Source organism: Theropithecus gelada, chromosome 2 (genome assembly GCF_003255815.1).
Source record: "Theropithecus gelada isolate Dixy chromosome 2, Tgel_1.0, whole genome shotgun sequence".
Classification (NCBI taxonomy): Eukaryota; Metazoa; Chordata; class Mammalia; order Primates; family Cercopithecidae; genus Theropithecus; species Theropithecus gelada.
The window spans coordinates 145,283,720-145,298,743 of record NC_037669.1 but is presented as its reverse complement, the minus strand read 5'-3'; positions in this window follow the sequence as shown (position 1 = coordinate 145,298,743).

The window sequence follows — 15,024 nt, the reverse complement described above, 5'->3', positions numbered from 1 at the left end:
TCTCCTTGAAGAGGTCCTTTACATCCCTTGNAGGGACAATTTGACTTCTTCTTTTCCTAACTGAATACCCTTGATTTCTTTCTCTTGCCTGATTGCCCTAGCCAGAACTTCCAACACTATGTTGAATAGGAGTGGTGAGAGAGGGCATCCCTGTCTTGTGCCAGTTTTCAAAGGGAATTTTTCCAGTTTTTGCCCATTCAGTATGATATTGGCTGTGGGTTTGTCATAAATAGCTCTTATTATTTTGAGGTACGTTCCATCAATACCGAATTTATTGAGCGTTTTTAGCATGAAGGGCTGTTGAATTTTGTCAAAAGCCTTTTCTGCATCTATTGAGATAATCATGTGGTTCTTGTCTTTGGTTCTGTTTATATGCTGGATTATGTTTATTGATTTGCGAATGTTGAACCAGCCTTGCATCCCAGGGATGAAGCCCACTTGATCATGGTGGATAAGCTTTTTGATGTGTTGCTGAATCCGGTTTGCCAGTATTTTATTGAGGATTTTTGCATCGATGTTCATCAGGGATATTGGTCTAAAATTCTCTTTTTTTGTTGTGTCTCTGCCAGGCTTTGGTATCAGGATGATGTTGGCCTCATAAAATGAGTTAGGGAGTTTGATGGACTGATGCCTTCTTCTCTCATCTCGTCAAAGTCATTCTCTGTCCAGCTTTGATCCGTTGCTGGCGATGAGCTGCGCTCCTTTGCCGGGGGAGATGCGCTCTTATTTTTTGAATTTCCAGCTTTTCTGCCCTGCTTTTTCCCCATCTTTGTGGTTTTATCTGCCTCTGGTCTTTGATGATGGTGATGTACTGATGGGGTTTTGGTGTAGGTGTCCTTCCTGTTTGATAGTTTTCCTTCTAACAGTCAGGACCCTGAGCTGTAGGTCTGTTGGAGATTGCTTGAGGTCCACTCCAGACCCTGTTTGCATGAGTATCAGCAGCAGAGGCTGCAGAAGATAGAATATTTCTGAACAGCGAGTGTACCTGTCTGATTCTTGCTTTGGAAGCTTCCTCTCAGGGGTGTACTCCACCCTGTGAGGTGTGGGGTGTCAGACTGCCCCTAGTGGGGGAAATCTCCCAGTTAGGCTACTCAGGGGTCAGGGACCCACTTGAGCAGGGAGTCTGTCCCTTCTCAGATCTCAACCTCCGTGTTGGGAGATCCACTGCTCTCTTCAAAGCTGTCAGACAGAGTCGTTTGCGTCTGCAGAGGCTTCTGCTGCGTTTATTGTTTACTGTGCCCTGTCCCCAGAGGTGGAGTCTACAGAGACAGGCAGGTTTCCTTGAGCTGCTGTGAGCTCCACCCAGTTCGAGCTTCCCAGCAGCTTGTTTACCTACTTAAGCCTCAGCAATGGTGGGCGCCCCTCCCCCAGCCTCGCTGCTGCCTTGCCGGTAGATCACAGACTGCTGTGCTAGCAATGAGGGAGGCTCCGTGGGCGTGGGACCCTCCCGGCCAGGTGTGGGATATGATCTCCTGGTGTGCCTGTTTGCTTAAAGCACAGTATTGGGGTGGGAGTTACCCGATTTTCCAGGTGTTGTGTGTCTCAGTTCCCCTGGCTAGGAAAAGGGATTCCCTTCCCCCTTGTGCTTCCCAGGTGAGGCAATGCCTCGCCCTGCTTCAGCTCTCGCTGGTCGGGCTGCAGCAGCTGACCAGCACCGATCGTCCAGCACTCCCCAGTGAGATGAACCCAGTACCTCAGTTGAAAATGCAGAAATCACCGGTCTTCTGTGTCGCTCGCGCTGGGAGTTGGAGACTGGAGCTGTTCCTATTCGGCCATCTTGCTCCGCCCTCCCTATATCATGTTTTGAATTTACTACATAACCAAGTTTTAAGCTTATAATGTTCCATCAATTACTCCACTCTAAATTTACTTACTCCGCTCAGTATAATGAGCCCCCAGAGCACGTTTCATTTCGGGGGAAAGCACACATTCTTCACTTGTGGTCAGTGGGATGTGGTTAATTTGAAACCACTTAAACTATTATATCTGTCAAGTACAGTTATTTTATTTTCAATTCACATCAGTGTTTTAGTATGCATGTCAGTTACTAGGTCAAACTGACAGATTAATTTAGGAGCATTTTGTTGCAATGCTCTTCATCACTGTCATTGTATGTAGGCCACAACTGAAAATTAATACCCGCCCATTAAAATTGATTGCCAAAGATATCACCTTTAATGTAAACAATGATGTATAGATAAGAAAATGGTGCTAAATTAGATATTATGGTTCACAGCTCCTATAGTATGGGCCATTCAGTTATGGAAAATATTTCAGGAAGATTAAACTTTGAAAGCAACAAGATACTGAAAAAAGTCTTCGGAGTGTTGTAATAGTCCTGGAAATAGTCTGGTGAGGCTTTTGGTATTATTTTAGTCTGTTACTCCTTATTATAGCCAGGATTTCAAATGGGGTGTTTATGTGTGTGTGTGTGCATGTATGCACGCGTGTGTATCACACACACAAGCACATGTGCAGGGAGAGAGACAGAGAGAGACAGAGAGAGAGAGAGAGTGAGAGAGAGAGTTGATCTACTTTAAGGCATAACTATTTAAAGGTGAATATTGCATTGGAAAAAGGTCTATATTCGACTTGTAAAAAAGAAAACAAAAAATAAAGACACTGAGAAACTGGCTGGGTCTATCTCAATAATAAATAGCCATGAATTAATAAAAAGTAATAGAATTTAAATAAGCATTTGGAAAATATACTGCCACAATAGCATATATGCTGTATTAGTAAACTGAATTTTTACCACATATAGCCATGCTTTCATCATTTTATAATACTGCCAACAATACTGAGCATTTGATAGTGAACAGGTCTACAATTTTCTTGGAAGTTGTATAAATAAGGGGAATCTTTGATTAATATTATGTTAGTGGCAAAGATACAAAATTCAAAACAACAACCATAAAAACTTATCAGACACTAAAACAAATTCATTTCCTCATAAAAGAAGAACTATATACTCTGGAAATAGTGCTTTGAAGTTATACCACTTTTATTAAAGTGGTAGGGCAACAGGAAATAGAGCATCACCTTTATTCACAAGCACCCAGAGCTGAAATCTTCAAACATCTATGCAAAACTGGAAACTACACAAAAAATAACTAGGCACAGCCCAAGAAGACCCAGAAATGTAGTATAGAAGCAACCCACATGAAACCTTTTGGCCATGGCAGAAACATCAAAAGATGTTACTTTGAAAGACTATGCAACACTGCATCAAGGATGAGAGTGCATCAAAGATGAAGTATTCCTGGTAGAAATTAATGAAATCTTTGTTATCTGAGAAGTGTGGATCAGCACTCTCTATATCACTTTCCTGATAATTCAGAAATATTCTGCTTCTGATCTGCAGGCTTTGATTCCTTACAATATGTGTATCTTTTAAGCACATTAATCCAGTAAGAAAATCATCAGCTATAATGCAACAAAAGTGTAGTTTTAAATTAAACCAATTAACAAAAAACCTTGACCCTTCTCATTAAATTCTGAAATTTGTGTGTTCTATCTGTGTGTTCTTTGAAGAATGTGTTTTTAATATTCTAAATTAATCTATTTGGCTAAATATTAGGAAGAGCAAATCTAACTTTGTTTTTTAAAATATATTTCTAGTTCATTTAACATTGCTGATTAAGTACTAGTGGCTAGTTCAAAAGTATACACTTATGGAACAGAAAGAATTGAAAAGTAAACATCATTTAAACTATCTTAATCCTACAGTAAATAACTGAGTTTATAGGCTAAAAGCAGTTAACTAAAAAATTCTTAATTTTTGAGGTCAACACAGTTATACTTGAGAGCCCCTGACATAAATTTCTATTCACATTTGTTTCTTCGGAAAATAATTTAGTAGGATGATAATTGGTACACCATTACTAAAGGGGTTTCATAGTTAAATTTGAGAAGCACAGAATTAAAACTGTTAAACTGCTTTTTTGTGTTTGGTATGGATTTTACTGTGCTATTATACATATATTATGCATATGCATATGTGCTAACATAATAAGACATTTTTGTAGATCTCAGAAAATCATACTTTGGGACAATATACATAACATTTATCTCTAGTAATGTTAGTAAATATGAGGATTAACTCAAGTTGATTTACTGAGTTACCTCTAACCCAATGTTTCTCAATGTTATTCATGAGAATCTTCTGTGAGGCTTTATTAAAAATGCCTGGAATACATCCAGATCTATTGAAGAGAAGCAATGGGGTAAGGTCTTTAAATGTATAATTTTAGTAAGTTCGATGAAGGATGCTCAAGTTACGTCCTGTTTAAGAAACACTGCTCTGAATATTGTTGTTACTTTTCTCTCCAAGATTCATCTCCATTTATATCTCTATATCTACCTAATCATGTTGTTTACATGTTGTAACTCTAGTCTTCCCTTACAAGCCAGATTAAGATGGCAGTATTCAAGAAAGTCTTGAATACAAACTTATAATAAATAACAGAAAATTTGTAAAATTAGATGCTCCAACAGAGTTTGTATCAATCCATAAAAGTTGAAGCTATAATAAGAGCACTAAATACAAAATAGTAATAACATGAAAATAAAATATAATTCTCTAACAAATCACTTTCCTCTTTCAAAATCCAACCTAAGACTTCCAGTTTTCAGTTCTGCATGTAAGTGTCCTAGAAGTTGCCACTCCATTCTAACAACTAGTGAAAAGCTGAATAGATTGAAAAAATCAAGAACTCTTCTTGAATTCATAAAAGAGGTAAGGACACAGGGCAAACCTCTACACCTAAAATAGGGAGAAAGACAGGTGACTACAGGGAGTCACAGCTTACCAGAGCAGAAACTCGTGAGTGGAAATCACTTCAGGAGCCAGTTCTAGATTAGGAAAACTTGAACTGTAATCGATGAGTTGCTGGAGGCTCGGTGTGGAGAGTATGAGAATTAAAAACTCCATGAAAACTCAGTTATTGTGGGGGTCCCTGCACATTTGTGAGTTTTACCTACAGAAGCTCAAGCAGGTTTTCACGTAAATAGAGAAAAATTCCCTTGTACTTTCAGCAGTAGAAGGGGCAAAGGAACTATTTTGAAATATGGCAGAGCACCCATCTTCTTAACAAGGCCTGCCCTCAGGAGAAAATATTTAACCAAGACCTAATCTCTTCGTGTTTTATCAGAGCCTAACAGACTCAGAGGAAGGGAGAATACCCAACTCCAGCCAGTTTTAGACATCCTGTCTCACTTAAGGGAGGTGGGAGAGACTAGAAAATACTTGTGAATTTCCCAGTCCAGCAGCTATGATTAGGTCTCAATAAAAGACTGAAACTCAATCATAGGTTCAGCAAGTACTTTCCCTCCCCTAACAAACACCTTAGCACCATATTACTGAAGGTCTATTTATAGCAGTTCTTTTTGCCTGGTATATCATATACAGCTACCAAGTAAAAATTACAAGGCATACTAAGAAACAGAAAACACAATTTGAGAGAGAGAACCAGTCTTGGCAGGGATGTTGACATAATCAAACCAGTATTTAAAACAACTATAATTAATATGTTGAGGTCTAATACACAGCACAGACAGCATGCAAGAACAGATGGTCAATGTAAGCAGAGAAATGAAAATATGAGGAAAGAACCAAAACAAATGCCACAGATCAAAAATACTAATGGAAATGAAGAATGCCTTTGATGGGCTCATTATTTGTGTGAACATGGTTGAGGGAGGAATTTCTGAGCTTGAGGATATATCAATAGAAACCTCCAAATGAAAAAACAAAAAGAACAAAGATGGGAAATAGAACAAAATATCCAAAGACTATGAGAAAAATACAAAAGGTGCAACATATGAATAATGAGAATATCAGAAGGAGAAAAAAAAAGAGCAAGGAACAGAAACAATATTTAAAATAATGATTACAAAATTTCTTCCAAGGTAATGTCAGATTACAGCTCTTGAAGGCTCAGAGGATGTCAAGCAAAGTAAATGCAAAAACCACAAAATGAAACAAAAACCTACACACAAGCATATCATTTTCAAACTACAGATAGAAAATAAAGAAAAACCTTGAAAGAAGCCAGAGGATAAAAGACCTTACCTATGGAGGGTTGAAGATGAGAATCATATCTGACTTCTCCTCAGAAACTATGCAGGCAAGAAGACAATGGAATGAAATAGTTAGTTAAAGTGTTGACACAGACACAAACATCAATCTAGAATGCTATACTGTGAAATTATCCTTCAAAGGCAAAATATAAATAATGACGTCTCAAATGAACAAAGTTTGAGGAAATTTGTTGCTAGTAGACTGGTCTTAGAAGACTTGTTAAAACAAGTTCTTTAGAGACAAGGAAAATGAGACAGATCAGAAACTAAGATTTACAAAAAGAAAAGAACACTAAAGAAGGGATAAATGAAAGTAAAATAAAAACTTTTATTTTTCTTATTCTTTGTTGATCTAACAGATAGTTTCTTTAAAATTATAATAGCAGTAATGTATTTGATATGCACACATTTATATCTTCTCTGTGTATATATATTTACATATGCTTATATATAATAAAATAAATGACAGAAATTATAAGAGGAATACATGGGGAAATTAGGATTATTTTGTTATTATATAGTACTCACACAACCTGTGAAGTTATATGGTGTTATCTGAAAGTGAATTTAGATTAGTTGTAAATGTGTATTGTGAAATCTAGGGAAGTCATTTTCTAATTAAAAAAAAGAAGTATAACTGATATGCTAAGAAAGGAGAGAAAGTAGAATACTAAATGCTCACTTAAACCAACAATGTGCTCACACCCATAATCCCAATACTTTGGGAGACTGAGGCAAGAAGATTGCTTGAGACCTTGAGTTTGAAACCAGCCTGATCAACATAATGAGACCCCATCTCTCCAAAAAAAAAAAAAAAAAATAGCTTGACATGGTGATATGTCTGAAAACACACACACACACACATACACACACACACACACACACAACAGAAGAAGAATGGAAGGCAAAAATAGGAACAAAAAACAAGAGCAACCAATAGAAAACAGTAAGAAATATGATAGATATTAGTCCAACTATGTCAATAATCACTTTGAATATCAACAGTCTAAATGCACCAATTAAAAGACAGATACCACAAAGTGAATGAAAAGCAAGACCCAACTATAAGTTGCGTGTAAAATAAACCCACTTTAAGACATACTTAGTTTAAAAGAAAATACTTTAAGAAAAATGTACCATACTAATACTAATCAAAAGAAAGTAGAATTACTATATTAGTTTCAAACAGAGCAGACTTCACAGCAAGAAAAGTTATCAGAGATAAAGAAGGGCATTACATAATAATAAAGAAATCAGTGTCCAAGAATGCATAACAATATTTAACATGTATGCTCCTAACAACAGAGCATCAAACTATCTAAGAGAAACACTGATAGAACTGTATGGGAAAGATAAATCCACTATTACAGTCAAAGAGTTCAACACTCATTTATCAGAAATGGACAGATACAGCAGGCAGAAAATTTAAAAGTGTATAGTTGAACTCAACAACACCATCAATCAACTGGATATTATTGACATTAATAAGCTACTCAATTCAATAGCAACAGAATGCACATTTTCCTCAAGCTTACATGGAATGTTCATCAAGACAGACCATATTTTGGGTAGTAAAACACATCATAACAGATTTAAAAGGATAGAAATAACACAATATCTGGTCTCAGACCACAATAGAATTACATTAGAAATCAATAACAGAAAGATAACTGGAAAGTTTCAAAAGTTGTAGAGACTAAGTAACATACTACTAAGTAACACATAAATCAAACGAAAAATTTCAAAAATGACTTTTAAATATTTTGAACTAAATGAAAATGAAAACAACTTATCAACTTTTGGGGATGGAGCAAAACCAGTGCTAAGAGAGAAAATTATAGCATTGAATGAATATATTTAAAAAAAAAAACAAATATCTAAACATCAGTAATCTAAGTTTCAACCTCAGGAAACTAGAGAGAAAAAGAGCAAATTAAAACCAAAATAAGCACAAGGAAAAAAAGAATTAGATCAGAAGTCAATAAATTTGAAATCAGAATATCAGTGGGGAAAAATTAACAAAACCAAAAGCTCATTCTTTGAAAACAACTATATAATTAATTAAACTTTAGCCAGGCTAACTAAAAACAAAGAGAGAGAACACAGTTATTAAAATCAGTAATGAAAGAGGGGCAACATTATAGATCCCATGGACACTAAACAGATAATCAAGAAATACTATGAATAAGTCTATGTCTACAAATTTGATCACCTAGATGAAATAGACCAATTCTTGAAAGATACAATTTGCCCAAAACTCACATAAGAAGAAATAGCCAATCTGAATAAAATTATATCTATTAAAGAATTTGAATCAATAATTCATAAAGTTTCAAAACAGAAAGCACCAGAGCTAGATGGGTTCACTTGTAAATTCTACCAAACATTTAAGGAAGAAATTTACCAATTCTTGGTAGTCTCTTTCAGAAGGTAAGAGTAGAGGGAAGGCTGGGTGCTGTGGCTCAAGCCTGTAATCCCAGAACTTTGGGAGGCTGAGGAGGGCAGATCACTTGACATCAGGAGTTTGAGACCAGCCTGGCCAACATGGTGAAACCCCATCTTTACTAAAAATATAAAAATTAGCTGGGCGGGATGACTCACACCTGTGGGAGGGGAGTGATGGGTGGAGGTTGCAGTGAGCTAAGATTGTGCCACTGCACTCCGGCCTGGGCAACAGAGCAAGAATCTGTTTCAAGAGAAAGAGAGAGAGACACACAGAGAGAGAGAGGGAGAGGGAGGGAGAATTCTTTCTAACTTTCTCATTCTGTAGGGCTAGCATTACCTTAATACAAAAAAAAAAAAAGTCAAAGATATTATAAGAAAATCACAGACCAACATCTCTCATGAACAAAGATGCAAAAATCCCCCCAAAAATGTTAGCAAATCAAATCCAACAATGTGTTAAAGGAATTATGCACCATAACAAAGAGGGATTTATACCAGTTATGCAAGGCTGGTCCAACATTTGAAATCAATTAATGTAATCCATCACATCAACAGACTAAAGAGGAAAAAATGTATAATCATATCAATAGATGCAGAAGATGCATTTGACAAAATCCAACATCCATTCATGATTTTTAAAAAACTCTTAATAAACTATTTCTAATTTAAATTATTTTTAAAATATGTTTATTTTAACTTTCCTGAAAAAACACATTTTTCTTTTCATTCCTTTTAAGCTGTGACCATTCACAAAGTCAACAGAAAAGCCTATTCTAGTTTATCAGGTTATTTATAGTTGAAGACTGCAGACTACATTAATGGCAACTATACTTTGAAAAAGACAATTATTTTCACTGGTAGTAGAAAAATCTGTTTTGACTATATCTTTTGTCAGCTGGTTAATCATATTTTAAGAATGTACCAATTCACTGATAATAAGTATTTGCTTGTGGTACATGGAGGGTGCTCAAATAGGTGTTGTAATTTCATGGTCATGAGACTTAAATAAGCAATATACAAAAATATTACGTGTATTTGCTGTAAAAATGAAACCTAACTATCAAAGTACTTAAATCGTAAAATGATATGCTTCTGTGGCTTCTTTCCTCTCTGACACTTGGCATGTAAACTTGTTGTTTCTTCCAAAATATTTGATTAGAGCAAAACAGCATTTACTTAATTAGAACCAGTCATGTCAATACGATCCTTAAAAAATTCTAGAATATTGTTCTTGTGAATACTGAATCAAAATGGAACAAAATGCAAATACTTCCAGAAAGTTAATATCAAAATAATGTCCTTCATAGTATTCATTATAACATATTTTACTTGTTCTATTAAATTTCCATTATCTTAAATATTAAAAACTGCCTTAGTCTGATTTCCAGAATCTGTATGGAACTTAAATCAAAAATCAAAAAACAACCCCATTTAAAAATAGACAAAGGGCGTGAATCACAGAAACCTCTCAAAAGAAGACATAAAAGTAGCCAACAAACATGTTTTTAAAAATATTCAGCTTCACTAAGAATCAGAGAAATGCAAATTAAAACCACAATGAAATACCATCTCGCACCAGTCAGAATGGTTATTATTAAAAAGTCACAAAATAACAGATGCTGCTTAGGCTCCAGAGAAAAGGGAATGCTTATACACTGTTGGTGGGAATGTAAATTAGTTCAGCCACTGTGGAAACAGTTTGGAGATTTCTCAGAGAATTTATTTTATTTTATAATTTTTTATTATACTTTAAGTTCTAGGGTACATGTGCACAACGTGCAGGTTTGTTACATATGTATACATGTGCCATGTTCTCAGAGAATTTAAAACAGACCTACCATTTGACCCATAAATGCTACTCAAAGAAAAATAAATTATTATACCAAAAAAAAGACACATGCAATCATATGTTCATCGCCACACTATTCACTATAGCAAAGACATGGAATCAATCTAGGTACCCATCAATGGTGGGTTAGATAAAGAAAACATGGTACATATACACTGTGGAATACTACACAGCCATAAAGAATGAAATTTTATTTTTTGCAACAACATGGATGGAGCTGGAGGTCATAATACTAAGTGAACTAATGCAGAAGCAGGAAACCAAATAACTACATGTTTTTATGTATATGTGGGAGCTAAATATTGAGCACACATGGACATGAACCTGGGAACAATAGACAGTGTGGGCTACTTGAGGAGGGAGAAAGGGAGTAGGGCATTGGTTGAAAACCTACCTATTGGGTACTATGTTCACTACCTGGGTGTAATATACCCATGTAACAAAACTGCACATATATCTCCTTATCTAAAACAAAAGTTTAAAAAAAATGTCTTTGGGAAAAGCCTTCAAGACCAGTTTACAAATCACTTGAGAAAAGCAGCTTTGATATTTAGATAACAGAGGCCACGTTTAATGTTTATCGTATATTATGGAAATTGGCAATAAATGTAGCTATGTTAGTAAAATAAACTTTAAGTTGAAAAATATTAGAGGCAAGACCTAAAAAGAAGGGATAATATGAACTTGTCTAAGGTTAAGTACCCTTACTGACTGACTTGTTTGGGATTGTTTTAAATACATAAATATCTTTTTAGCTGAATTTTTCATTGAATTTTAGTTTTGTAATATATAAAGAGTAATTACACCTTTATCCATCTTTAATACAATATTTCCTTTCTCTAAGAAGCAGAACAATTTCAGAATAATAACTTTCAGTGAAATCAATCAGTTGACAAAAATGGTAGGTTCACACCTCTGGTAGGAGTACAGTGTTGATGAAGACAAGTTCACAGGTTTGATCCCTAAGTGGGCCAATTGACATTGCTACAGGCAGTCCCTCAGACCCAGACCTGACATCCTGAAAATGGGAGGCATCAGTCATAAGGAAAAAGTATAGGTGAAGTAGAGCTAACTTATCCCCACTGTGGGAGAGCAACTCCAAATACAAACCAGCTAAAGTTATACCATGGCACTTTTCTTTTTCTTTTTTTCTTTTTTTTTTTTTTTTTTTTACATTTCTTTTTTCTAATTTTATTTTATTTTATTTTATTTTTCTTTGTTTTTTTTTTTTATTATACTTTAAGTTTTAGGGTACAAGTGCACAACATGCAGGTTTGTTACATATGTATACTTGTGCCATGTTGGTGTGTTGCACCCATCAACTCGTCAGCACCCATCAACTCGTCATTTACATCAGGTATAACTCCAAATGCCACCCCTCCCCCCTCCCCCCTCCCCATAATAGGCCCTGGTGTATGATGTTCCCCTTCCTGAGTCCAAGTGATCTCATTGTTCAATTCCCACCTATGAGTGAGAACATGCAGTGTTTGGTTTTCTGTTCTTGTGATAGTTTGCTGAGAATGATGGTTTCCAGCTGCATCCATGTCCCTACAAAGGACACAAACTCATCCTTTTTTATGGCTGCATAGTATTCCATGGTGTATATCTGCCACATTTTCTTAATCCAGTCTGTCACTGATGGATATTTGGGTTGATTCCAAGTTTTTGCTATTGTGAATAGTGCCACAATAAACATACATGTGCATGTGTATTTATAGCAGCAAGATTTATAACCCTTTGGGTATATACCTAGTAGTGGGATGGCTGGGTCAAATGGTATTTCAAGTTCTAGATCCTTGAGGAATCGCCATACTGTTTTCCATATGGTTGAACTAGTTTACAATCCCATCAGCAGTGTAAAAGTGTTCCTATTTCTCCACATCCTCTCCAGCACTTGTTGTTTCCTGACTTTTTAATGATTGCCATTCTAACTGGTGTGAGATGGTATCTCATTGTGGTTTTGATTTGCATTTCTCTGATGGCCGGTGATGACGAGCATTTTTTCATGTGTCTGTCGGCTATATGCATGTCTTCTTTTGAGAAATGTCTGTTCATATCCTTTGCCCACTTTTTGATGGGGTTTTTTTTTTCTTGTAAATTTGTTTGAGTTCTTTGTAGGTTCTGGATATTAGCCCTTTGTCAGATGAGTAGATTGCAAAAATGTTCTCCCATTCTGTAGGTTGCCTGTTCACTCTGATGGTAGTTTCTTTTGCTGTGCAGAAGCTCTTTAGTTTAATTAGATCCCATTTGTCAATTTTGGCTTTTGTTGCCGTTGCTTTTGGTGTTTTAGACATGAAGTCCTTACCCATGCCAATGTCCTGAATGGCATTACCTAGGTTTTCTTCTAGGGTTTTTATGGTATTAGGTCTAACATTTAAGTCTCTAATCCATCTTGAATTAATTTTCGTATAAGGAGTAAGGAAAGGATCCAGTTTCAGCTTTCTACTTATGACTAGCCAATTTTCCCAGCACCATTTATTAAATAGAGAATCCTTTCCCCATTTCTTGTTTCTCTCAGGTTTGTCAAAGATCAGATAGCTGTAGATGTGTGGTATTATTTCTGAGGACTCTGTTCTGTTTCATTGGTCTATATCTCTGTTTTGGTACCATATCATGCTCCTTTGATTACTGTAGCCTTGTAGTATAGTTTGAAGACAGGTAGCATGATCCCTCCAGCTTTGTTCTTTTGACTTAGGATTATCTTGGCAGTGCGGGCTCTTTTTTGGTTCCATATGAACTTTAAAGCAGTTTTTTCCAATTCTGTGAAGAAACTCATTGGTAGCTTGGTGGAGATGGCATTGAATCTGTAAATTACCTTGGGCAGTATGGCCATTTTCACAATATTGATTCTTCCTATCCATGAGCATGGTATGTTCTTCCATTTGTTTGTGTCCTCTTTTATTTCACTGAGCAGTGGTTTGTAGTTCTCCTTGAAGAGGTCCTTTATATCCCTTGTAAGTTGGATTCCTAGATATTTTTTCTCTTTGAAGCAATTGTGAATGGAAGTTCATTCATGATTTGGCTCTCTGTTTGTCTGTTATTGGTGTATAAGAATGCTTGTGATTTTTGCACATTGATTTTGTATCCTGAGACTTTGTTGAAGTTGCTTATCAGCTTAAGGAGATTTTGGGCTGAGATGATGGGGTTTTCTAACTATACAATCATGCCATCTGCAAACAGGGACAATTTGACTTCTTCTTTTCCTAACTGAATACTCTTGATTTCTTTCTCTTGCCTGATTGCCCTAGCCAGAACCTCCAACACTATGTTGAATAGGAGTGGTGAGAGAGGGCATCCGTGTCTTGTGCCAGTTTTCAAAGGGAATGCTTCCAGTTTTTTCCCATTCAGTATGATATTGGCTGTGGGTTTGTCATAAATAGCTCTTATTATTTTGAGATATTTCCCATCAATACTGAATTTATTGAGAGTTTTTAGCATGAAGGGGTGTTGAATTTTGTCAAAGGCCTTTTCTGCATCTATTGAGATAATCATGTGGTTTTTGTCTTTGGTTCTGTTTATATGCTGGATTGCATTTATTGCTTTGCGTGTGTTGAAAGAGCCTTGCATCCCAGGGATGAAGCTGACTTGATCATGGTGGATAAGCTTTTTGATGTGCTGCTGGATTCGGTTTGCCAGTATTTTATTGAGGATTTTTGCATCGATGTTCATCAGGGATATTGGTCTAAAATTCTCCTTTTTTGTTGTATATCTGCCAGGCTTTGGTATCAGGATGATGTTGGCCTCATGAAATGAGTTATGGAGGATTCTCTCTTTTTCTACTGATTGGAATAGTTTCAGAAGAAATGGTACCAGCTCCTCCCTGTACCTCTAGTAGAATTCAGCTGTGAATCCATCTGGTCCTGGACTTTTTTTTGTTGGTAGGCTATTAATTATTGCCTCAATTTCAGAGCCTGCTATTAGTCTATTCAGGGATTCAACTTCTTCCTGGTTTAGTCTTGGGAGAGTGTAAGAGTCCAGGAAATTATCCATTTCTTCTAGATTTTCTAGTTTATTTGCATAGAGGTGTTTATAGTATTCTCTGATGGTAGTTTGTATTTCTGTGGGGTCGGTGGTGATATCCCCTTTATCATTTTTTATTGCATCTATTTGATTCTTCTCTCTTTTCTTCTTTATTAGTCTTGCTAGCGGTCTGTCAATATTGTTGATCTTTTCAAAAAGCAGCTCCTGGATTCATTGATTTTTTGGAGGGTTTTTTGTGTCTTCTGCTAGCTTTTGTGTCTACTGCTAGCTTTTGAATGTGTTTGCTCTTGCTTCTCTGGTTCTTTTAATTGTGATGTTCGAGTGTCAATTTTAGATCTTTCCAGCTTTCTCTTGTGGGCATATAGTGCTATAAATTTCCCTCTACACACTGCTTTAAATGTGTCCTAGAGATTCTTGTATGCTGTATCTTTGTTCTCATTGGTTTCAAAGAACATCTTTGTTTCTGCCTTCATTTCGTTATGGACCCAGTAGTCATTCAGAAGCAGGTTGTTCAGTTTCCATGTAGTTGAGCGGTTTTGATTGAGTTTCTTAGTCCTGAGTTCTAGTTTGATTGCCCTGTGGTCTGAGAAACAGTTTGTTATAATTTCTGTTCTTTTACATTTGCTGAGGAGTGCTTTACTTCCGATTATATGGTCAATTTTTGAATA